We start from the raw sequence: 26,289 nt of genomic DNA, 5'->3' as shown, positions 1-26,289 counted from the left end.
TGTCTTTTTGTGATCTGCCAGTCAAAGGATAACAAAAGTAAATTTGCAACAGTTATTTATATATTGTTTGGTGTTAAATTTTGAAGTCAAAGTTGATAATATTAATTAGTCAAAATATATCAATGCATGCATTGAAAAAATGAACTAAGCAAGAAGTTTTGATTGATAGATAGAACAGAATAGCAGAAGACCAAGAAAACCTAACCATGTATTGACAAAAGCCATCAAGAACTTTAGCAACTTGGATTAAGATTTTTAAAAAAAATTCATAAGGTAAGTGAGTTATTCATTTTAGACTTGTCTTGCTTGTAGCAGATGATGAGTCTGAACTCATGCTTGTGTCAGTTGAGTCAGACGATGAGTGTGAACTTATGGTGGCAGCCGTTTGAGTGTTTTTCTCGAAAGGAATGGGGCATGGATGTCTGCAGAAGAAATGTTTTTTTGGAGAAATGTGGGAGTCACATAGTAGTTGGCGAAAAGATGTAAATGGGGGAATACGGATGAATCTGGGAATTGTGTAGCATTGAATGTTGGCTTCGAAGATTAGACGTGGAGACTCGTATGAATGATTGTGAATGTATCTGTGGTGCAGACAGCTGAAGTGTTTCTTTTTTGCTACTGAATGTCACAAGCAATATTGATAAAAAAAATGATAATTATTACGTTTGGGATACCATGTATTTAATACCAATGGTTTTAACAAAGCAACTATGCATATTATAAATATATAATTTGAGGAGGCAATTTTTTTTGTGTCAGCGAAAAGTTTTTTACAAAATTAGATGATTGTTTAATTATATATATATATATATATGTGTGTGTGTGTGTGTGTGTGTGTGTGAAACGGTTAAGAAAACTCAATTTTCTTCTAAAATTCATGTGTATTGGAAGTTTAAATTCCAGTGGAAGGAAAAACATGAAAGAAACAACTATAACTAAATAATAACAATAATAATACATTTTGCTGATAATTCGACCTCCAGTTGTACATCCAGTCAACAAAGCAACAATTTATTTTCTTTCCTTATTTTTTATTTATTTTCTGATTAGAAAACAAACTAAGAAACTATAGAAGAACAAAGCCTACATAATAATAATAATAATAATAATAATAATAATAATAATAATAATAATAATAATAATAATAATAAACATGCATTTGATTTTTATTAATTAAAATAATTGAAACATTTTAAAATTAATTGCTTTTGCATGTACATGTTTTAAATACTTCTAAATATGATTTTCGTTATCTTTGAAATAAATTGAGGTTGATTAAATTAATTTATTATTTTTATACATGTAATCTCTCATTGAGTGAGCCAATTAGTTTAAACGAATTTAATTTATCAAATATATGAGTTTTAGGGAAAAATAGCAACAAAGCATAAAAAAAATCACAAAAAAATCAGACAAAAAAAAAACATAAACACGGTTTTAATAAAATCAAAATAGGAGAACTTCTATCTTCCTCTTAACTTCTCCGACAACTTCTTTGCCAAAGCCACTGTTGTTACTGTAGGCTGTTCCAAAAATTAAACAACAAAAAATCAGACCAATGAAAGAAAAAGAACCCTAAGCAAAATTGCAAAAAATAGAATGAAGATGGAAGCCCTTAGCAGCTTTAAAACTCAACCCAAAACAAAAGCAAAAAGTGGAAGTGAAGAGGACACCAAAATGAAGAAGAAAAAATGGAAACAGAGGAACCAAATTCGTGAGGAAATGACACAAAGGAAGGAAGCAACACCCCCTATAAGCATTGCAATAAACAAGGCAGATATAACATTGTTTGATATTGTGCAGACTTTAATTACAGCAAGTGGTAAAAACTTAATGAGTGCATTAGAAGGCCTAATGGGCAAACATTGACAGAGAACCAACTTCCTAAATTAAAGTAGGCTATACAAAATGAAACCAAAGCAACTATAACATTGTTATGCCCAATCTCTCTTTGGCTGCTCCCTTAGTTGATTCGCCATTGTTGTGTTTCATTGGTGATGTCACCTCCTTGATGTCCTGCAGATGTGGTCCTGCAGATGTCCTTGATGTCCTATAGTTTATATTAAAATGTTGGCCATATCGAAATCGATATTAATAATATATTTTTTAATATTGTCTTTGATATGCAATATTAAACATGTATTAAATGATTGCTCATGTTGTTGACCACCAAAAAATTGTAAAAAAAAATATACCGATCATCACCAAAAAATACTCAAAAAAATATATGGATCCTCAATGTTTTCCATGGATACAGTCATGCCAAGTGCATTCTGCATTTCTAATCAAGTTTCCCTTGTACTGGTTGTGTGTCCCTAAAAGTAGGATCATTATCAGCTTCATTCCAACCGCCTTTTCATCTAACTGCAATTTGATGTTATAAAGTAGGACATTTATTATGTAGATTATGGACTACATGAAAGCAAAAATGTGGTTCGTATAAAATAAAATAAAAGTTCACAAATTTGAACCACATTTGCAACATTCTTACCACTCCATACAAGAGACTCACAAATGACTCCTCTATTTGCATCCATTCTAAGACCCATAATGCTGATTTTTCACTGTAATTAACAAATAAACTTATTTTCTATTTCATTATTTGTCAAATATAACATCAATTTATAGTGAATGGGTTATGTTTTTAAAAGTCACATGGATCCACCATTAGGAATTCCTCTAGCTTCCACAATATCCCAAGTATCCATTCTATGAAATCCAAAAAACAAATGTTGTGTTTCAAACATAGTTTCCAGAACACTGAGCATGACATGGGCCTTTTTATATACATATATTTTTATTGTTAGTCAATGTACATATCAAAATGTGATTAAATTGATAATTAATAAATTGAAAATATATAAACAAACCATGATTTTAATAGTATCTTTCCGATCATATGCGGTTTGACTTGTCAGGTCATAATCCAGATGATAAATTTTTGTTTTGATGCATGTCTATGACCATCAGATACCAATGATCCGTATTTTGAACAATGGATATATATATAAACAAGATAAAAGATCATTAAATTAATACTTACCCCGTAATAATAATTCATTTTTGTTATGTGTGTCATCAGCAAACATCATTTTAGTTTTATTGTAAGTATTTGTAGGCAATTATTTTAATTTTTTATTGGTTAATGATCAGTTGCATTTACTTCAAAAACATTATTTACCAGCTTTAAGTTTGAAAATGAAGGCATCCAATCCTTTTCATAATGTTGAATGAGAGTTTTCACTGCAGTTCCATCAATTATGTCCATTTGTAATCAAATTGAAATGCCACTTTTTGGAATTAATTACAAATTATAAAGGATAATTAATATTTGTGTTATATTGAATAAGCATATAATGTATGCTATACCGCAAAAGCTGAGGGCATACACCAAACACTCCTTGTGCGGTAGAGTTGGTTGTAAGCAACCTTCAAAGTCATGAATAGTATTATCTGTAAGCAATTCAATAACAAATTTTCAAACATAAAGTTTGTCTGTAATTTTGACCATGTCTACAATAGGATAATTTGGGATGAAAGAACCATATACCTCCTCCCTTATGGGCTTATTGGGACACAACGACTGAAAGTTTTGTCGTGTGCCCAAGTTGTTTCCTACCCCAAACAAAATTTCGTTCCCGCTAATATAAGCATGCACAAAAAAAAAAAAAACAATTGTAGTGGTCAAGATCCAACAAAAGAATACCCATGAATATATATATAAATGATAAGTTATGTAATTTTTATGAGTAAAATGTCACCCTATGTACCTCGGGTCCACATTAGGGTTGAAGACATATGCACAAACCTGTGTCTCCTCAAAATTAACATTCATGTCAATAGTTGGCTTGAAGTGCAGGGCATATCCTGTACATCTAAAACATGTTATATTATGCAAGAGTATAGTTGAAGAAATACAAATAGTATTATTTGCAACACCTTAGGAATTGTATGTGTGTATCCCCTAGTGGAATTGGTCTGAGGCCTATGAAAGATCCAGCTTGCCTTGTTGATGTTGATGTTTCCCAACGAAGTGCCTTTAGTGTATTGGAATTTTGAAGCATTCCAAGTATGTGGTTGGTTGTCAATTTTTGGCTTCTTGGAAGTCCCAGTAACAGAGTTATCATGGGGGAACGAAAACTTTCTAGGCGCCATTGAGGACTCCTTATTGGTTTTGGCCTGGAGTACATGCACGTCACAAAACGAAATAACTAATATTTAATATTTTAGTGTTTGGCAGTACAGGTTAGTAAATGTTTCACCTTTGCTTTGACTCTTCTAACATAGTTGCTCATAAATGGCTATTGTGGGGAGGAGTCATTTGTGGTCTTCATGTCATTAGGTCCTGATAGGTTCATTGTTTTCAGAGAGGAGTACCTATTATTGTTTTCGTCACCCAAGAATTTGGCCTTCATTCCCATATGTAACGGCCTTGGAAAGTCATCGTCATCGTCCCCCAGGATGAAGATGGTTTCTATATTCTTCAAATTTGCCTTACATTTCCCATATGCTTCCTTTTTGTTACACTTGACAGTCGGCTTGGACACCGCCTTATTCAGATTTTCACAATGTAACGTTTGATGATAGAGAGAAGTATTCTGAGTCCCACTCATTGCCACATCCTCCACAGCATCTTTGGTTGACTCATTGTAGTCTTGTTTAACCAAGGTGCACATGGCCTTCAGCATTGTTGTGTTAGTCTTTTTCCATGGCATCAAGTCTTTTTTTGTTATCATTATCCATATTTTCCATTTTTTGAGCCAAATGCTTCATGCGAATGTGAAACATGTGTAAATTGTCATAATGTAGCATTCCTTTATCATTTACTCCATATTTAATTGGTTTTTTTTGTGATAAATTTCACTTCACATTAAAAGATAAAAGATGTTTTAAACGGAAGGACTAGTTTGCACCTTTATTGCAGCCATCACATCATCCAAGGTTGCACCAGCAGACCAACTACCCCTTTATCCTTTTCCACGTCGAGTGTTCCCATATAGGTTGGCAATGGTACCTAAGGGAAGTTGAAACCAATAAAACTTTATAATCAAAAGTGGCAACATATGAAGAATGTTGTCTACCTGTAAAGAAATAACCCAATGAAGGCAACATTGTGTACCTCCAAACAATTTTGTTTCCCAGGTTCCCCCTTGCTCCGAATTGATGTTTCAGGCCATTGTCTCCATTCGGTGTAGACATGCAACAAGGTTGAGTACTATGATACACACAACCAACAATGGCAGTATAACGAGGTTTTTGTTTGTCATAAATAACTGCAACAAAAATAAACAACCACCATGTAACTCACCATGTGTCATGACTCCTGAAGATGTCACAATCCATGAATATCAAATTTGGAAGGTTGACGATGTTTCCTAGTCAGTGTGGCTGGTCACGAATAGGAATATTGTTAGCGAGGAAGGGGGTTCAATGATTTTGCAAAGGGACCATATGCCTAATTTTGCAAAGGGGCTGGTGACCGTGTGTAATGTTGTCCGCTTTTTTGAAAATTTTTAGGAAGTAATGTAAATTGATAATGTTAAAATGAAGCAGTTAGTACGTGTTGTTGTCTAACCGAGGGTAGCACCATAAGGACCAAAAGCAATTTTGTATGGAAACAATATCCAACATACGAAGTACGAACTTCAATCATTTTCAGAGTGGATGTATTGAATTGCAGTGGTGATTAGACTGATTTGAGTGAAGGACTTATGACATGAAACGAAATCCAAGAAACCAAATTTTGAGGTATTATTTATTGAAAATTCCTTTTTGTCCTTCTTTGCTAATAGCCTAATACACAAAAAATAATTTGTGTATAACATATGTCTGTGCTATTTAATTTATTATTCATTTATGTTTTTTAAAAACTTTAAACAAATTAATCATGTTTTTAAAAAAAAATAGAAAGTAACTTTAAAAAATGTGTTTTTGTTTTCTTTGTCTTTGGTACCCACTTGTCTTTGTCTGAGCTGTCTTGCCTCTTTGGTCTCTCTCATCCAGTTTTTTGCACAATTTATTTTGATTCACAATTTATAAAAGTTGTAAAATAATTTTTATATATTATATTTGGATGAATTTTTTTTTACTTTTCCCTAATTCAATCAAAGATTTTCTTCGCTTTAAATGGTAAAATCAATTTATTTTCATATTCAAAGTTTTTGTTTGAAACATTAATTTTAAAATAATTGATGATATAAAAATTGGGCGAAGTATATAAAAATTGATGGTAAACTTTAACCATTATTGACGCGCGCACACACACAACGCCCTCCACCCAAGCCACATTAAATTATGTGATAATATGTTCATGATTGTGCATGTCAAAATATGTAACAATTAAATGAATATTAAAAAAAATATTCTTATATCATACATACATATATATATATATATATGTATATATATATATATATATATATATATATATATATATAGAGAGAGAGAGAGAGAGAATACAAAGCAACTGAAAAAACAAATTAACAAGAATAAATGAGTTTTAATTGGTTGAAAATGATAAAAACAACATATATAATTGTTATTGAGTTTTATCTTCATTTATGTTTCAAACAATGTGTATTTGCCACAAACCTCGTTTACAAGTTATTGGTTCCACTGTCAAATTAGTCAACATGATGTACATGAAATGTGGCGACATATAACGAATGTCATAAATTAGGTTATTTATATTTTAATTGTTTATATATTTGAATATTGGCGCATCATTATATAATTTTGAAAAAAAACGTGTAACTTCTAAAAAAAAGCAACAATTAAAATATATACAAAATAAAAAAAAAACAAAGGCCAAAAATAAGTTAAGTGCATAACTAATTAAAATGTATTATATTAAATTGTTAACATATTATTATATTATGTATGATTTTTAGTCATTAGACGAAATTCAATCGGATTGATGAATTTCTTGATTTTTTAGTTCAAAAATTTTTTACAACAAAATTTTTAATATTTGTTTTATGTTAAATTGGTTTATATTTTGTTATTGTTCAACAGAATATATAAAAGAAGTACATTTTTTCCAAAATTTTTAAGGATGAATAACATCACAAATTATTATTTAAAAACTGTCATATTTACAAGTTTACGAGGGTTATGAATTTACAATCCGTAATTTGTAAGCCCAATATCAGTTGTCGTAGGCCCAATACGAGTTCGCAATTGGTATGGCCTTGCCTTACAAATTAATAATAAAAAATCCTTAAGGCACGTCTGGGGAGCCTCGTACAGTCTGCCAATCCGTACGCTATCACATTAGAAAATGTTATGTTTTGTGTCACTTCACCAATTAGGGTTTAAGATTATTTGTCAAATTACGGTGTTGGGGCGGGGGGGGGGGGGGCATTTGTGAATTTCTTGTTTATGTTTACTTGACTAATTACGATTTATTGTTACGTGACCCATTAGAGTGTAGGTTTATTTTACAAATTTGGGTTTACATTTACTCGACTAAGTAGGGTTAAACGGGATTTCATGCATTATACTTTATGGTTACTTGACAGATAAAGGTTTACATATATTTCATTAATTAGGGTTTATGTGTACCTTACTAACTAGTGGTTAGTCTGACTTAACCAATTTGGAAATAGGGTTATTCGACATAGTAGAGCTTAGGGTTAGTTAACTATTTAGTGTTTACATGCATTTTCCAAAAAAGGGTTTAGGTTTACTTCACAAATGACGGTTTATGTGTAATTAACTAATTAGGGTTTTATGTCTGCTTCACCAATATCGGTTTGAAAAACTATTACATCGTTCTATAACTTTCAACTGAATGTTTTGTTAAAATTTATCGTTAAATTCAAAATTTCTTTAACATAAATTATATATACAAAATTTCATATTAATCCAAATTCATTTGTTACCTCGTTCAAAATATACTAAAATATAAATCATTTGATTACCTTTTTGTTGTTGTTCAATTTTGACAAAATTTGACATATACAATGTTGATAATATATAAATATAATTCAATGATTGAAATAATAAAAATCACATTAAAGTTATAAAAATATTATAATAATTGCTTTTTTTTCTTTATCACTCAATGAACCTTATATCTCAAAAAAGTAATGATACATACACAATCATGCTTAATTAATACCCTTTCCTTTTTTTTCTATCTCTTTTTCACTAAATCATAATACCTGTCATATCTATACTTCTCTTTCTTTTTCTAAGATGTGTAATAGATAGAGATGTCCATGCATTATTATCCTTTTGTGGTCACACACCTAATTTGGTTTTAGATAGCATTTGGACATTTTGAAAATCTCTAACCATAGCAATAATTTTTAAATGATAAAACGTGAATTTTGCTGGCAACATTGGTTGCATATAATATGCAATTTGTTTCATCTTTTTGGAAGCAATAACTTAAGTAGTAAGTAATTAAGTGAAACCACTAACATAAGTTATTACATGAGAAACTAACGAAACTTGAGACATGAGGTAGGGAATAAAGGAAAAAAGTTAAATTAGGAAAAAGCTAAGCCCTACTTTTAGCAATTAGGGTTTACAATTACCTGACTAACTTCGGTTTAGGCATATTTGACAAATTAGGATTTAGAGTTACTTCATAAAGGTTTATGTGTACTTGACTAATTATGGTTTAATGTAACTTCACCAATTTGGGTTTAGGGTTATTTCACCATACTTCATAAATTTAAAGTATTCAGTTTATTTTTACATTATGATAAAATTTACAAAATATAAAAAAAATATTTGTAATTATTTTTATGTTTTAAAGAAATTAGTAAATTTTAGAAAAATTTAATGTACAAAATAACTGTTGAAAGGACAGATATTTACAAACCATTATTTAAGATGGGCTTTTTTAACAATTAGGGGTAAAAAAAATTCCAATTTTCCAATCAGGGTATATTTTTAAAAATTACCCAAATCGGGGTAAGTCGTAATAGGTGTGATGGAAGCTTGCTTGTGGGGCTTCTATGGAGGCTGGATCTTTGAGCTTCAGTGAGGTCCTTTAATGGTGATTTTACACCATGGAGATGCAACGGAAGACAAAGGAGAAGAGGTGAGAGGAGGCACCATCTACTAGGAAATAAGCCATGGAAGAAGGAGTTTCACCACCAAGATGAGCCTTGGATAAGAAGCTTGGAAGGATGCTTCAATGGAGGAAAAGAAAGAGGGAGAGAAAGAGAGAGGGGGGAGCACGAAATTGAAGGAATAAAAGAGGGAGAGAAGTGGAACTTTGAAGTATGTCTCACAAGACTCTCATTCATCAAAGTTACAACAAGTTTTACACATGCTTCTATTTATAGACTAGGTAGCTTCCTTGAGAAGCTTTCTTGAGAAAACTTTCTTGAGAAGTTTCTTTGAGAAAACTTCCTTGGGAAGCTAGAGCTTAGCTACACACACCCCTCTCATAACAAAGCTCACCTCCTTGAGAAACTTCCTTGAGAAGATTCCTAAAGAAGCTAGAGCTTAGCTACACACACATTTCTAATAGCTAAGTTCACCTCCTTGAGATGAGAAGCTAGAGCTTAGCTACACACCCCCTATAATAGCTAAGCTCACCCCCATGACAAAAGACATGAAAAAACAAAAAAATTCCCTACTACAAAGACTACTCAAAATGCCTCAAAATACAAGGTTAAAACCCCATACTACTAGAATGGCCAAAATACAAGGCCCAAACGAAGGAAAAACCTATTCTAATATTTACAAAGAAGAGTGGATCCAACCTTGACCCATAGGCTCAAAAATCTACCATAAGGTTCATGAGAACCCTAGGGCCTTCTTTAGTAGCTCTAGCCCAAGCCTCTTGGAATCTTCTATCCAATACCCTTGGGGGGTAGGATTGCATCATCCCCTCCACCTTGGAAAGGATTTGACCTCAAATCCTGAGGTTCTTCATACTCTAGACTCCTTCCCTCGGCACCTTTTTATGTATTTTTATGTTGATTATTCCTACAAAAAAATACGACAAACCTAAGGTGTCCCATATGAGCACCTAAGTTTGTATTAAAACTAAAAATAAGAACAAACCTACCTAATGAGTCCCTATGTACATCAATCATGAAGACGTTGGGTGCATGACTGATTTTACAAAAGACGGTTGCAACACTCAACACATTCATCATATCACTTATTGTAGGGATTTGGTGCCTAATAATACCTATTTTGGGCACCAACAAAGCACAAGGATTTAAGCTCTTACGAACCAAACCCTCATCCAACAACTCATTTACTTGAGGAATAACCTCAAGCCCAAGAGGTGTGACAGTGCTAACAAGTGTCTTTTTACAAAAGAGAAAATGTGGAGGTTGTATAAGAGGGAAAGTTTCTTTAATGTTTGTCTTTATTGTAAAATGAGTTTCCTTCTTAGCTAACCTCTTAGAGGAGACACTTACCTCCTTACACTTCTCTTTAACCACTAATGGTTGTCCATCTTCTTGGGGGTAGATTTCTTCACTAGATTCTTCCCCTTTTGCTTCTTCACTTTCACTAGAGGAAGGTGAAGTAGTAGCCTCATCTTGGCTACTATAAATGTCTTGGCCCCTCATAATCATGGTTTTTGTGGTGGGGCATTGAGAAGTAATGTGTCCTCTTCCAAGACATTTAAAGCACTTTATAGAGCTAGTTTTCTCTTGCATACTAGCCTTAGGAGCTTGCTTTTCTATTGTCTTCCCCTTATCATCTTTGGGCCTAGAAGGTGTCACCCCTAAGATGCCTTGACCTTGGTCTTTCTTTGGATAAGAGTGAGAGCCATAAGATTTTGAAGTAGACTTCTTTTTAAGTTGTTGCTCTACCCTTATTTCCCAATCTAAGTTAGTCTCTACATTGTCCTTCCCATGGAAGTATGAGAGGTTAATGTTAGCCTTGTTAGTGTTTAGCTCTACTGAGTGTTTAAAAGGTTGGCTAAGATTTTGTTAAAACATAAGCACTTAGACAATGAAGGAAAGCTGGAGTTGCTGCACATGATGTCCAACGGTATGTCAAGGAATAAGATCGGGCTGCACAATGCACAAGGCAAGATAAAATGTCAAATGAAGAATTGAAGTTGCAGGATCCACGATGTCGGATACAATGTCCTGACATCCTGCCCGAGAATACTGGAGTTGCTGTACAATGCAAGATAAAAGTCAAGTGCAGAGGTGAAGTTGCAGGATCCACGATGTCGGATACAATGTCCTGACATCCTGCCCGAGAATACTGGAGTTGTTGTACAATGCAAGATAAAAGTCAAGTGCAGAAGTGAAGCTGCAGGATCCACGATGTCGGACACGATGTCCTGACATCCGGCCCGAAAATACTGGACATATAAATCTGTTATATCTTTAACAGATTATTGTGCAGTTAGCAAGAGATTAGAAGATCTATCTTTAGGAACGAATTAAAAGATCATTAAAGTTCGAATTTCAAAGTAGAAGAGTTCGTTCAGGGATTAAAGATTAAAGATTAAAGATTCAAACTAAAAGATCAAAAGTTATCTTTTAGTTCTTTAACTGCAGATTTTTTCAGAAGAAGATAGATCTCCTCCAGCACAAGCCGTTGCAGCCCAGAAACGCAAATTGCTATATAATCATGGAGGCTGCACGAGTTCTGCACCAAGTCCGGGATTGAAGAGTTAGTTTGTGAGTTTTTGGGACTTGAGTCTTTTGTGAGCCACCTTGATGGTACCCTAGCATCAAGTGTTGGACCTATGTGTGTAGAGTTGATCTCTTGTGTCTAGAGTTGATCTCTAGTGTGTAGAGTTGATCTCTTTTGTTCAGAGTTGATCTCTGGTGTGTCTTTGACTTAATTGTAAACACGGGAGTGTGAGTGAGAGGGAGTGAGCAGAGGTTCTCATATCTAAGAGTGGCTCTTAGGTAGAGATCGCACGGGTAGTGGTTAGGTGAGAAGGTTGTAAACAGGGGCTGTTAGACCTTGAACTAACACTATTGAGAGTGGATTTCCTCCCTGGCTTGGTAGCCCCCAGATGTAGGTGAGGTTGCACCGAACTGGGTTAACAATCCTCTTGTGTCATTTACTTGTTTAATCTGTTCATACGGACACATATAATCTGCATGTTCTGAAGCGTGATGTCGTGACATCCGGTACGACATCTGTCCCCTGGTATCAGAATTTCAATTGGTATCAGAGCCAACACTCGAAATCACAGAGTGAGATCTAGGGAGATAAATTCTGATGAACATGGAGAAAGAAGGAGGACCAGTGAACAGACCACCAATCCTAGATGGAACCAACTATGAATACTGGAAAGCAAGGATGGTGGCCTTCCTCAAATCACTGGATAGCAGAACCTGGAAAGCTGTCATCAAAGGCTGGGAACATCCCAAGATGCTGGACACAGAAGGAAAGCCCACTGATGAATTGAAGCCAGAAGAAGACTGGACTAAAGAAGAAGACGAATTGGCACTTGGAAACTCCAAAGCTTTGAATGCTCTATTCAATGGAGTTGACAAGAATATCTTCAGACTAATCAACACTTGCACAGTGGCCAAAGATGCATGGGAGATCCTGAAAACCACTCATGAAGGAACCTCCAAAGTGAAGATGTCCAGATTGCAACTCTTGGCTACAAAATTCGAAAATCTGAAGATGAAGGAGGAAGAGTGTATTCATGACTTCCACATGAACATTCTTGAAATTGCCAATGCTTGCACTGCCTTGGGAGAGAGGATAACAGATGAAAAGCTGGTGAGAAAGATCCTCAGATCCTTGCCTAAGAGATTTGACATGAAAGTCACTGCAATAGAGGAGGCCCAAGACATTTGCAACATGAGAGTGGATGAACTCATTGGTTCCCTTCAAACCTTTGAGCTAGGACTCTCGGATGGGGCTGAAAAGAAGAGCAAGAACTTGGCGTTCGTGTCCAATGATGAAGGAGAAGAAGATGAGTATGACCTGGATACTGATGAAGGTCTGACTAATGCAGTTGTGCTCCTTGGAAAACAGTTCAACAAAGTGATGAACAGAATGGACAGGAGGCAGAAGCCACATGTCCAGAACATCCCTTTCGACATCAGGAAAGGCAGTAAATACCAGAAAAGGTCAGATGTAAAGCCCAGTGACAGCAAAGGAATTCAATGCCATGGGTGTGAAGGCTATGGACACATCATAGCTGAATGTCCCACTCATCTCAAGAAGCAGAGGAACGGACTTTCTGTATGTCGATCTGATACAGAGAGTGAACAAGAAAGTGACTCTGACAGAGATGTGAATGCACTCACTGGGAGATTTGAATCTGCTGAAGATTCAAGTGATACAGACAGTGAAATCACTTTTGATGAGCTTGCTACATCCTATAGAGAACTATGCATCAAAAGTGAGAAGATTCTTCAGCAAGAAGCACAACTGAAGAAGGTCATTGCAGATCTGGAGGCTGAAAAGGAGGCACATAAAGAGGAGATCTCTGAGCTTAAAGGAGAAGTCGGTTTTCTGAACTCTAAATTGGAAAACATGACCAAATCAATAAAGATGCTGGATAAAGGCTCAGATACGCTTGATGAGGTGCTGCTGCTTGGAAAGAATGCTGGAAACCAGAGAGGACTTGGATTTAATCCTAAGTCTGCTGGCAGAACGACCATGACAGAATTTGTTCCTGCCAAAAACAGGACTGGAGCCACGATGTCACAACATCGGTCTCGACATCATGGAACGCAGCAGAAAAAGAGCAAAAGAAAGAAGTGGAGGTGTCACTACTGTGGCAAGTATGGTCACATAAAGCCTTTTGCTATCATCTACATGGCCATCCACATCATGGAACTCAAAGTAGCAACAGCAGAAAGAAGATGATGTGGGTTCCAAAACACAAGGCTGTCAGTCTTGTTGTTCATACTTCACTTAGAGCATCAGCTAAGGAAGATTGGTACCTAGATAGCGGCTGTTCCAGACACATGACAGGAGTCAAAGAATTCCTGCTGAACATTGAGCCCTGCTCCACTAGTTATGTGACATTTGGAGATGGCTCTAAAGGAAAGATCATTGGAATGGGAAAGCTAGTTCATGATGGACTTCCTAGTCTGAACAAAGTACTGCTGGTGAAGGGACTGACTGCAAACTTGATCAGCATCAGTCAGCTGTGTGATGAAGGATTCAATGTAAACTTCACAAAGTCAGAATGCTTGGTGACAAATGAGAAGAGTGAAGTTCTAATGAAGGGCAGCAGATCAAAGGACAATTGTTACCTATGGACACCCCAAGAAACCAGCTACTCCTCCACATGTCTATCCTCCAAAGAAGATGAAGTCAGAATATGGCATCAAAGATTTGGACATCTGCACTTAAGTGGCATGAAGAAAATCATTGACAAAGGTGCTGTTAGAGGCATTCCCAATCTGAAAATAGAAGAAGGCAGAATCTGTGGTGAATGTCAGATTGGAAAGCAAGTCAAGATGTCCCACCAGAAGCTTCAACATCAGACCACTTCCAGGGTGCTGGAACTACTCCACATGGATTTGATGGGGCCTATGCAAGTTGAAAGCCTTGGAGGAAAGAGGTATGCCTATGTTGTTGTGGATGATTTCTCCAGATTTACCTGGGTCAACTTTATCAGAGAGAAATCAGAAACCTTTGAAGCATTCAAAGAATTGAGTCTAAGACTTCAAAGAGAAAAGGACTGTGTCATCAAGAGAATCAGGAGTGACCATGGCAGAGAATTTGAAAACAGCAGGTTCACTGAATTCTGCACATCTGAAGGCATCACTCATGAGTTCTCTGCAGCCATTACACCACAACAGAATGGCATAGTTGAAAGGAAAAACAGGACTTTGCAAGAGGCTGCTAGGGTCATGCTTCATGCCAAAGAACTTCCCTATAATCTCTGGGCTGAAGCCATGAACACAGCATGCTACATCCACAACAGAGTCACACTTAGAAGAGGGACTCCAACCACCCTGTATGAAATCTGGAAAGGGAGGAAGCCAACTGTCAAGCACTTCCACATCTTTGGAAGTCCATGTTACATTTTGGCAGATAGAGAGCAAAGGAGAAAGATGGATCCCAAGAGTGATGCAGGAATATTCCTGGGATACTCTACAAACAGCAGAGCATATAGAGTATTCAACTCCAGAACCAGAACTGTGATGGAATCCATCAATGTGGTTGTTGATGATCTAACTCCAGCAAGAAAGAAGGATGTCGAAGAAGATGTCAGAACATCGGGAGACAATGTAGCAGATGCAGCTAAAAGTGGAGAAAATGCAGAAAACTCTGATTCTGCTACAGATGATTCAAACATCAACCAACCTGACAAGAGACCCTCCATTAGAATCCAGAAGATGCACCCCAAGGAGCTGATTATAGGGGATCCAAACAGAGGAGTCACTACAAGATCAAGGGAGATTGAAATTGTCTCCAACTCATGCTTTGTCTCCAGAATTGAGCCCAAGAATGTGAAAGAGGCACTGACTGATGAGTTCTGGATCAATGCTATGCATGAAGAAGTCTATGTGGAGCAGCCAAAGGGATTTGTAGATCCAACTCATCCAGATCATGTATACAGGCTCAAGAAGGCTCTCTATGGATTGAAGCAAGCTCCAAGAGCTTGGTATGAAAGGCTGACAGAGTTCCTTACTCAGCAAGGGTATAGGAAGGGAGGAATTGACAAGACTCTCTTTGTCAAACAAGATGCTGAAAACTTGATGATTGCACAGATATATGTTGATGACATTGTGTTTGGAGGGATGTCGAATGAGATGCTTCGACATTTTGTCCAACAGATGCAATCTGAATTTGAGATGAGTCTTGTTGGAGAGCTGACTTATTTTCTGGGACTCCAAGTGAAGCAGATGGAAGACTCCATATTCCTCTCACAAAGCAAGTATGCAAAGAACACTGTCAAGAAGTTTGGGATGGAGAATGCCAGCCATAAAAGAACACCTGCACCTACTCACTTGAAGCTGTCAAAGGATGAAGCTGGCACCAGTGTTGATCAAAGCCTGTACAGAAGCATGATAGGGAGCTTACTATATTTAACAGCTAGCAGACCCGACATCACCTATGCAGTAGGTGTTTGTGCAAGATATCAAGCCAATCCCAAGATAAGTCACTTGAATCAAGTAAAGAGAATTCTGAAATATGTAAATGGCACCAGTGACTATGGGATTATGTACTGTCATTGTTCAGATTCAATGCTGGTTGGGTATTGCGATGCTGATTGGGCTGGAAGTGCAGATGACAGAAAAAGCACTTCTGGTGGATGCTTCTATTTGGGAAACAATCTTATTTCATGGTTCAGCAAGAAGCAGAACTGTGTGTCCCTATCTACAGCAGAAGCCGAGTATATTGCAGCAGGAAGCAGCTGTTCACAGCTAGTTTGGATGAAGCAGATGCTGAAGGAGTACAATGTCGAACAAGATGTCATGACATTGTACTGTGACAACATGAGTGCTATTAATATTTCTAAAAATCCTGTTCAACACAGCAGAACCAAGCACATTGACATTAGACATCACTATATCAGAGATCTTGTTGATGATAAAGTGATCACACTGAAGCATGTTGACACTGAGGAACAAATAGCAGATATTTTCACAAAGGCTTTGGATGCAAATCAGTTTGAAAAACTGAGGGGCAAGCTGGGCATTTGTTTGCTAGAGGAATTATAGCAACTACAGCAATCTGAACGTGCCCAAACGAATCACTTAACATTAATAGCACATTCACTATTAAGCCAAAACGAATTCGACCGTTGCTTCACACGCCCCTCTACACTCTTCATTCAAATTTATATCTGCTTGGCATTCGTGTTTTTACCAGCATTTCCCAATAGCCTTCTGAGATTTACGAAATCATTCCAAACGCTCTGCTTTTCCATGGCTACCTCACCAAAAGAAACTTCCGCTTCTGGTTCACCCGCTGTACGATCATCTCCGCACCAGGAACAACCAGAATTCAACGTCCAACCCATACAAATAATTCCTGGTCAAGCTTCTGTCCCTGAGAAACTGGTTCCCAGAAGACAACAGGGAGTGAAGATTGCTGAAAACCCTAGCCTTGCAACAAGTCCTAGGGAAGTAGACACGGAGATGGACAAGAAAATCCGCGGTATTGTGAGTAGCATTCTGAAAGATGCTTCTGTGCCTGATGCTGAGAAAGATGTTCCAACATCTTCCACCCCAGATGTTTCTGTGCCTGATGTCAATAAAGATGTTCCAACATCCTCCGCTCCAAATGCTGAAGCCCTCCCTTCACCCAGTGAAGAGGAATCAACAGAAGAAGAGGATCAAGCCTCAGAGGAGACTCCTGCACCACGGGCACCAGAACCTGCTCCAGGTGACCTCATTGACTTAGAAGAAGTCGAATCTGATGAAGAACCCATTGCCAACAGGTTGGCACCTGGCATTGCGGAAAGACTTCAAAACAGAAAGGGAAAAACCCTCCTTAAGAGGTCTGGACGAATCAAGACTATGGCCCAGAAGAAGAGCACTCCAGTCACTCCTGCCACATCCAGAAGAAGCAAGGTTGCTATCCCCTCCAAGAAAAGGAAAGAAATTTCCTCATCCGATTCTGATGATGATGTCGAACTAGATGTCTCGACATCTAAGAGGGCCAAGAAATCTGGAAGAAAGGTGCCTGGAAATGTTCCTGATGCACCATTGGACAACATCTCTTTCCACTCCATTGGCAATGTTGAAAAGTGGAAATATGTGTATCAACGCAGACTTGCGGTTGAAAGAGAACTGGGAAGAGATGCCTTGGATTGCAAGGAGACCATGGACCTCATCAAGGCTGCTGGACTACTGAAGACAGTCACCAAGTTGGGAGACTGTTATGAAGGCCTAGTCAGGGAATTCATTGTAAACATTCCCTCTGACATTTCAAACAGAAAAAGTGATGATTATCAAAGAGTGTTTGTCAGAGGAAAGTGTATTAGATTCTCCCCTGCTATGATCAACAAATATCTGGGCAGACCTACTGATGGAGTGATAGATATTGATGTTTCTGAGCATCAAATTGCCAAGGAAATCACTGCCAAACGAGTCCAGCATTGGCCAAAGAAAGGGAAGCTTTCAGCAGGGAAGCTAAGTGTGAAGTATGCAATTCTGCACAGGATTGGAGCTGCAAACTGGGTTCCCACCAATCATACTTCCACTGTTGCCACAGGTTTGGGTAAATTTCTGTATGCTGTTGGAACCAAGTCCAAATTTAATTTTGGAAACTATATTTTTGATCAAACTGTCAAGCATTCAGAATCATTTGCTGTCAAATTACCCATTGCCTTCCCTACTGTATTGTGTGGCATTATGTTGAGTCAACATCCAAATATTTTAAACAACATTGACTCTGTAATGAAGAGAGAATCTCCTCTATCCCTGCATTACAAACTGTTTGAGGGGACACATGTCCCAGACATTGTCTCGACATCAGGGAAAGCTGCTGCTTCAGGTGCTGTGTCCAAGGATGCTCTGATTGCTGAACTCAAGGACACATGCAAGGTGCTGGAAGCAACCATCAAAGCCACCACAGAGAAGAAGATGGAGCTAGAACGGCTGATCGAAAGACTCACAGACAGTGGCATTGATGATGGTGAAGCAGCTGAGGAAGAAGAAGATCCAGCTGAGCAAGAAGAGGCAGCCGAGGAAGACAAAGAAGCAGCTGAAGAAGAAGAAGAAGCTGCTGAGGAAGAGGAAGATGCAGCAGAAGAGACAGAATCAGATGATGATTCTGAAGCCACCCCATGATCATCAGACCTTTATGTTTTTTTGCTTTTACTGTTATTAGCTAAAGGGGCATGTCCCTTTGAACAATTGTTTACTATGGGTCTGTAATATTTGCACATTAATTTCATGCATCCTACTTTTGCCAAATTTATGTCTAAAAAGGGGGAGTAATAGTATTATGCTTGCTATTATGCATGATTTTGAGTAATAGGATACTATGTATGCAATAGTAGATGTATGGCAGTAGGATACGATGTATGCATGACTCATGACCTTGAGGGGGAGTTGTATGTACACGATTTTGAGGGGGAGACTGCTGCTGATGACGACTGTTGTAAGCTACTAGAAGATGCTGCAGTAAGAGCATGAAGACAGGGGGAGCAGATAGCGGATGTCACATGAGATGTCTCGACATCCTGGAAAAGACTAGTAGCTGATAGAAGATGCTGCAGTAAGCATGAAGACAGGGGGAGCAGAAGCAGAAAGCTGATGTCACGAGAGGTGTCTTGACATCCTGGAGAAGACTTGTAGATTTGCAACTTGAAGAATTTCCGCTGTGCTTGATTACTCTGATAATGGAAGTTGCTGATCCCAATTGCATAACTGCTCGTACCTGCTCAGGAAGTGTCTAAGTATGTTTTAGACAAAATTTGCCAAAGGGGGAGATTGTTAGTGTTTAGCTCTACTGAGTGTTTAAAAGGTTGGCTAAGATTTTGTTAAAACATAAGCACTTAGACAATGAAGGAAAGCTGGAGTTGCTGCACATGATGTCCAACGGTATGTCAAGGAATAAGATCGGGCTGCACAATGCACAAGGCAAGATAAAATGTCAAATGAAGAATTGAAGTTGCAGGATCCACGATGTCGGATACAATGTCCTGACATCCTGCCCGAGAATACTGGAGTTGCTGTACAATGCAAGATAAAAGTCAAGTGCAGAGGTGAAGTTGCAGGATCCACGATGTCGGATACAATGTCCTGACATCCTGCCCGAGAATACTGGAGTTGTTGTACAATGCAAGATAAAAGTCAAGTGCAGAAGTGAAGCTGCAGGATCCACGATGTCGGACACGATGTCCTGACATCCGGCCCGAAAATACTGGACATATAAATCTGTTATATCTTTAACAGATTATTGTGCAGTTAGCAAGAGATTAGAAGATCTATCTTTAGGAACGAATTAAAAGATCATTAAAGTTCGAATTTCAAAGTAGAAGAGTTCGTTCAGGGATTAAAGATTAAAGATTAAAGATTCAAACTAAAAGATCAAAAGTTATCTTTTAGTTCTTTAACTGCAGATTTTTTCAGAAGAAGATAGATCTCCTCCAGCACAAGCCGTTGCAGCCCAGAAACGCAAATTGCTATATAATCATGGAGGCTGCACGAGTTCTGCACCAAGTCCGGGATTGAAGAGTTAGTTTGTGAGTTTTTGGGACTTGAGTCTTTTGTGAGCCACCTTGATGGTACCCTAGCATCAAGTGTTGGACCTATGTGTGTAGAGTTGATCTCTTGTGTCTAGAGTTGATCTCTAGTGTGTAGAGTTGATCTCTTTTGTTCAGAGTTGATCTCTGGTGTGTCTTTGACTTAATTGTAAACACGGGAGTGTGAGTGAGAGGGAGTGAGCAGAGGTTCTCATATCTAAGAGTGGCTCTTAGGTAGAGATCGCACGGGTAGTGGTTAGGTGAGAAGGTTGTAAACAGGGGCTGTTAGACCTTGAACTAACACTATTGAGAGTGGATTTCCTCCCTGGCTTGGTAGCCCCCAGATGTAGGTGAGGTTGCACCGAACTGGGTTAACAATTCTCTTGTGTTATTTACTTGTTTAAATCTGTTCATACGGACACATACGATCTCCATGTTCTGAAGCGTAATGTCGTGACATCCTGTACGACATCTGTCCCCTGGTATCAGAATTTCAAGCCTCTTGAGGCTTTCTTTCCTTTTCTCTTCTATGGGATTGAGGTCTAAGATGTGACCTATGCCTTCTTTTGTAATAGTCACGAAGTTCTTCACTTAGGCTCTTGCAAGATTTATGACTACTATAGGAGGCATGTTTTTCTCTTTTCATTTCTTTCATTATTTTTCTTCTTTCTTCCTCTCTTATTTTCTTTCTTTCATCTTGACTTATTTCTTCCACTCTTTTTTTCCCTTTTTCTTTTCTCTCTTGTTTTTCTTTCCATAACTTGAGGGAACTCAACTCATCTAAGATTCTAGATAAAGGGTCTTTATGAGTAGTATCCTCGCCATTAACACTAGATGAATGATGACTCATGTTGGTTCCTAAGTTGTGGTTCTTTCTTGTTGGAGGTTTGAAAACAAAAGGTAAAAGAAACTATGGTTGAAACTAGCCAAAATCAACACTAAAAAAGGTGTGAAAGATAAGGGGAAAAACTAATTGGTAAAATGCAAGCTATCTAGGCGGTTTGACAATGGAAGGTAAAGGAAATAAGCTATGAAAGTAAGCAAGAAAAGTAAACTAGGTGAATCCTAAGAGTGTTTGGATGACCACATTCAAGGTTCCCAACAAAACACTCACTATCCTAAGGAAAAATTGCCTAAAATTATTACACACAACTGGAAGTTTGGTAACCTATTGGAGGCTCCCAACACACTTCCAATGAAAGGCCTTTTTGTTACAAAACTTGAAAGCAATGAAGGTAAGTAAATTGCAAATTAAAAAATTACAAAATGTCCTCAATTTTGGTGGTTATTCTCTCTTTGGTGATTCACTCAATTTGGAGTACTTCTTAGTCCAATAGCTCTTAAGGTGGTTGGCCCCTTGCTTCTTGACTCAAATTCTTCAAGGGATGGCACCAATCCTCCTTTCCAATTCCCTATATGGAAACTCACAAACAAGGAAACAAAGAGACAAACAATAACCAAAGACCAGAAAAAATGAAATGAAAGCTAAACCAATGGAGTTTTAACAAGACAATTTTTCAAGGATTATTCAACAATTAAAGCAATGAAAAGGACATAGAAGCAAGCTAGGACTAAAAGAGAAACTTAGAATGGCTCTAGAGTAGAGTAAAAAAAACTAAAAAAAAAGACTCAACAAACCTCTAGCTTTGGCACTTGTCTTCACACTAATTTTCAATTGAAATTTCCAATTATAGAATAAATTTTGAGCCAAAACAACAAGCACACTTCCCTTTCACCTTTTTTTTCTGGATACTGATTTTCTTGACAACTTGTGTGATTTTTCGTATTTTTTCCTTATATCCAAATCACTTGTTTCTTTTTTTCTAACTTTTTTCCAGATGTCTAGAAAATTCAGTAAAAATTTCAGCTCAAAATTCGGAGTAACCAATTCTCAGTAATTTTTACAAGTTTGTATGTCCAAGCTGCCAGCACCAGCGATTTGTTTCTTTAAGCATGGTATATTGATTGCCTTGGGCTTACTTTCAACCTTCCTATGTATGTTGAACTCACTAGAACTGTTTACCACAGTTTTAGGAGTTCAATATTCACTTAGGATCAACATTTCAGCCAGCAATTCAATCACCAAAACTCAAATTCACAATAGACACAATCATAAGGAAACCTAAAAGTTCAAGAAAAGGTTCATAATCGAAGACTCTCTAAGAATTTTGCATGAACATGTTAAGGACTAATTAACATGCAAGATTTGACTCAAATCAAATAATAGGCTAAAATAATTTCATACGCTCATGGGCAAATGAGTTAGACAAAGAAACAAGAAAATAAAATTCAGCACAACATAAGAAATCTTATGTGACAAGTTTCATGACTAGACATGACTTCTATGAAAAAACTACAATAGGTGAACAAGTCACTCTAGATTTTTGAGGTTTTCTTCTACTTAAATATTTTTGTAAGAATTTTATGGTTTAGGTTTCAGCCACAAAAAATAACAAGACAAAACTCAAAGGAACCTAAACTCAACACAATTCATGGTTCAAGAACAAGAACAAGAAATTTGAACCATAGAAAATCAAATCGGTGGAAACTCTAATGAATCATGTTAACAACATTTAGCACAAGACATGTGAGGAGATACATGGAGAAAAAATGAAGAAACAATAATGGAAGATAAGGTAAAGCAAAAAAATTAATGGAGGTTTACGGAGCACCTACTTGAAGCTCTTGTGCTCTGATTACCACTTGATGGAAGCTTGCTTGTGGGGCTTCTATGGAGGTTGGATCTTTGAGCTTCAATGAGGTCCTTTAATGGTGATTTTCCACCATGGAGATGCAGCGGAAGACAAAGGAGAAGAGGTGAGAGGAGGCGCCATCCACTAGGGAATAAGCCATGGAAGAAGGAGTTTCACCACCAAGATGAGCCTTGGATAAGAAGCTTGGAAGGATGCTTCAATGGAGGAAAAGAAAGAGGGAGAGAAAGAGAGAGGGGGGAGCATGAAATTGAAGGAATAAAAGAGGGAGAGAAGTGGAACTTTGAAGTATGTCTCACAAGACTCTCATTCATCAAAGTTACAACAAGTGTTACACATGCTTGTATTTATAGACTAGGTAGCTTCCTTGAGAAGCTTTCTTGAGAAAACTTCCTTGAGAAGTTTCTTTGAGAAAACTTCCTTGGGAAGCTAGAGCTTAGCTACACACACCCCTCTCATAACTAAGCTCACCTCCTTGAGAAACTTCCTTGAGAAGATTCCTAAAGAAGCTAGAGCTTAGCTACACACACCTTTCTAATAGCTAAGCTCACCTCCTTGAGATGAGAAGTTAGAGCTTAGCTACACACCCCCTATAATAGCTAAGCTCACCCCCATGACAAAATACATGAAAAAACAAAAAAAGTCCCTACTACAAAGACTACTCAAAATGCCTCGAAATACAAGGCTAAAACCCTATACTACTAGAATGGCCAAAATACAAGGCCCAAATGAAGGAAAAACCTATTATAATATTTACAAAGAAGAGTGGATCCAACCTTGACCCATGGGCTCAAAAATCTACCCTAAGGTTCATGAGAACCCTAGGGCCTTCTTTAGTAGCTCTAGCCCAAGCCTCTTGGAATCTTCTATCCAATACCCTTGGGGGGTAGGATTGCATCAAGGTGTTATGACTTCTAACTCAGAACTCGTAACACCTGTTACGACTTGTTATTTTTTTAATTTTTTAACTGAAGTCGTAAAAATCTTTACGACTTCAGTGCAAATCTTAATTTTTTTTACCACTTTAAAGTCGTTTTTTTAAACGAAAATCGTATTTTGTTTTACGACTTTAAAGTTGTAAAACTATTTTTTTAAAATTTTTTTAGAGGTTTACGACTTCAAAGTCATAATCCTGTTTTTTTTAATTGCTTTTTTACTATTTGTAGACATGTTTTTGTTTCGTTAATCTATTTTTTTTCTTTTTGTAAATCTGTTTTTTCTTTTAAATTTCATATTTTTTACGGTTTTATTTTTTTAAAAATAAAAAATTTAAAATATATATTTAAATATATAATAAATAGTATTAAGTTGATTTTATTAGTATATTTTTTGTAATTTTATTTGATATGTTATTATTTTATTTTAATGTTTTATGATTTAAAACATGTTATATATATTTTTAATATAGTTTACTTTATTGGTAAAAAAGTCTTTAAGATGAATGGAAGCAATGCCTCTTATGTCATGTCTGAGAGATATCGATAAATGTTTTTCGTCAGACGTACCCTTTCATTAATTGCGAATTGCATTGAAAATGGAAGAAAGCGTGCGTCCATAATAAAAAACCCTCCAAATGAGCTTTTCATTAATTCAAGACGACTACAGGAACCAACACGCGTCCATAACATGGCTTTTCTGTTTCCAAGACATCAAATCACTTGGAATCGTCGCCTGTATAGGAACCAGCATGACTACTTACATGCCTCTTTAGTTTCGTCATCATTGCTGGTTTTTAAAGTGGCAATCAATTGACATAAAAATCGTTTTGCGTATTCCCAGACTTCCAATCGTCATTAAATGTTGATAATCATCACCTCTCATCGAGTCAGTCGAACAGCCGTAAACCACATGCATTCCAAATCCAAAGCATATTATCTGAATAGTCGTGCCAATATGTTTCTGTTCTGACCGCAGAAGAAGACGCAAAAATCCATTGTCACACTAAGATTTCTTGTCCACGAACGAAGTGTCGTCACCAATTTCACCATGACTACTGTATCGTCCACTGACTCCAGCCCGGTAAGTCCCTTGTTAATGTCCATTAACTTATATTCCTATCAAAAGCATTTTCAGTGTTAGAGCCCCAACAAGGAGAATGAAGTAACCCTTTGGTTGTTGGTAAACATACAATTTTCAATTTTACATGTCAAACCACCCATGCCATTGTTTTGTTCGTGCTGAGTTTCTAAATTTTTTGTCATACCTTTTGCATTTCCACATATACGACAAATATTGCAATACTATGTTATCGCAGGAACCACCCAGATTCATGGGATCAACAAGAAGCTACAAATTTGTGGCAGCATTCCACAATGACAGGGTAAGTTTGTTAATGTATAGGAGTAAATTACACTGTTTTCGTTAAAAATAAACCCATTAGCATTCTCATAATGAACGTTATTGTTATTGCTGTAGAACATAATTCAAATACCATCATTTTATCACTTGCAATGGGCACCTAACTATCCATCTTACGTCTGTTTTGTATCTGACGGAACCACTTATTGAATCAAAGTAACAAAATACCATAATAGATACTTCTTCACCAATGGATTAAAATTATTTAGAAAAGATTTTAAAATTCATGAAAGTCTAACAATTACTTTCACGACTTGTGAGAAATTTGATCTTCAACATACATTTTATGCCCCCGCTAGATAAACAAACATGCGGATGACCTCTAAGAACAAAAAGAAAGTATGTGTGGACCGTTGAAATTATAGAAAGTATGATCCCTGCCACTCAACCAATGGTAAGACCCTATTGTATTTTGTTGAGCTTGCATTTTTATTGTCCTTAAATTGTAATACCCTTTGACATGTCTAATGTAGGTACTTCCGCCAAGTGCTATGCCTTATCTTGATACCTCAATTCAATATATGATAGTTGTGACAAAGAATTAGTGTCTTCAATGGAACCTAAGCGTTAACCATTCTAACCGTTCTCAACCATGCATTACTACAGCATGGTATGAATTTTTAAGGAATTGAAACTACAGGCCCGGAGATGAAATATGCTTTTATTTTATAACTTTTCAAAATGTATGGGAATTAGTTATTAGGAAAGATCAACAATGAATGCGATGTTCATATATGAAATAGGTAATTATAATGAACCACTAACATAAATCTACCAATTCTCGTCATTATACAAAGGCAATTAAGTATATTGACACCTAATATATTGGCGTTTCTAAATGTTTTACAAATAATTTCAATTTCCCTACACACATCATTTATAAATTTCGTTCAAAAAATTTCCCTACACCTTCATCTGCACCGGTGACTACCTAGGATATATTAAAGTAAAACTTTGAATTTTTTTTTAAAGACTTTATAAACCGTTGGATTTTCAATGTAGGATATATTAAGTGACTTTAGGCAAACATTAACTGTATTAATTTGTAAGGATTTGTTGAAATTTGTTTTGTGAAACAATATTTATTACCACAAAACCATAAAAATCAAGCAAGACGTTCAGAAATTTACACGCCTCAATTTAATTTTA

At 36.7% G+C, this 26,289-nt stretch overlaps 1 long non-coding RNA gene across 1 annotated transcript; it reads left to right on the top strand.

The window, feature by feature from the left end:
• Nucleotides 1-24,286: 24,286 nt before the first annotated feature.
• Nucleotides 24,287-26,261, top strand: LOC102661903 (uncharacterized). Its single transcript, XR_417149.4, has 4 exons — nt 24,287-24,801; nt 25,037-25,102; nt 25,440-25,534; nt 25,614-26,261. It is a non-coding gene; the product is annotated as an uncharacterized lncRNA (long non-coding RNA).
• The last annotated feature ends 28 nt before the right edge of the window (nt 26,262-26,289 follow it).

The sequence above is a fragment of the Glycine max genome, chromosome 12 (assembly GCF_000004515.6).
Source record: "Glycine max cultivar Williams 82 chromosome 12, Glycine_max_v4.0, whole genome shotgun sequence".
Classification (NCBI taxonomy): Eukaryota; Viridiplantae; Streptophyta; class Magnoliopsida; order Fabales; family Fabaceae; genus Glycine; species Glycine max.
Note: the sequence above shows the minus strand (reverse complement) of the source record. Positions and strands in the feature narration are given on the sequence as shown.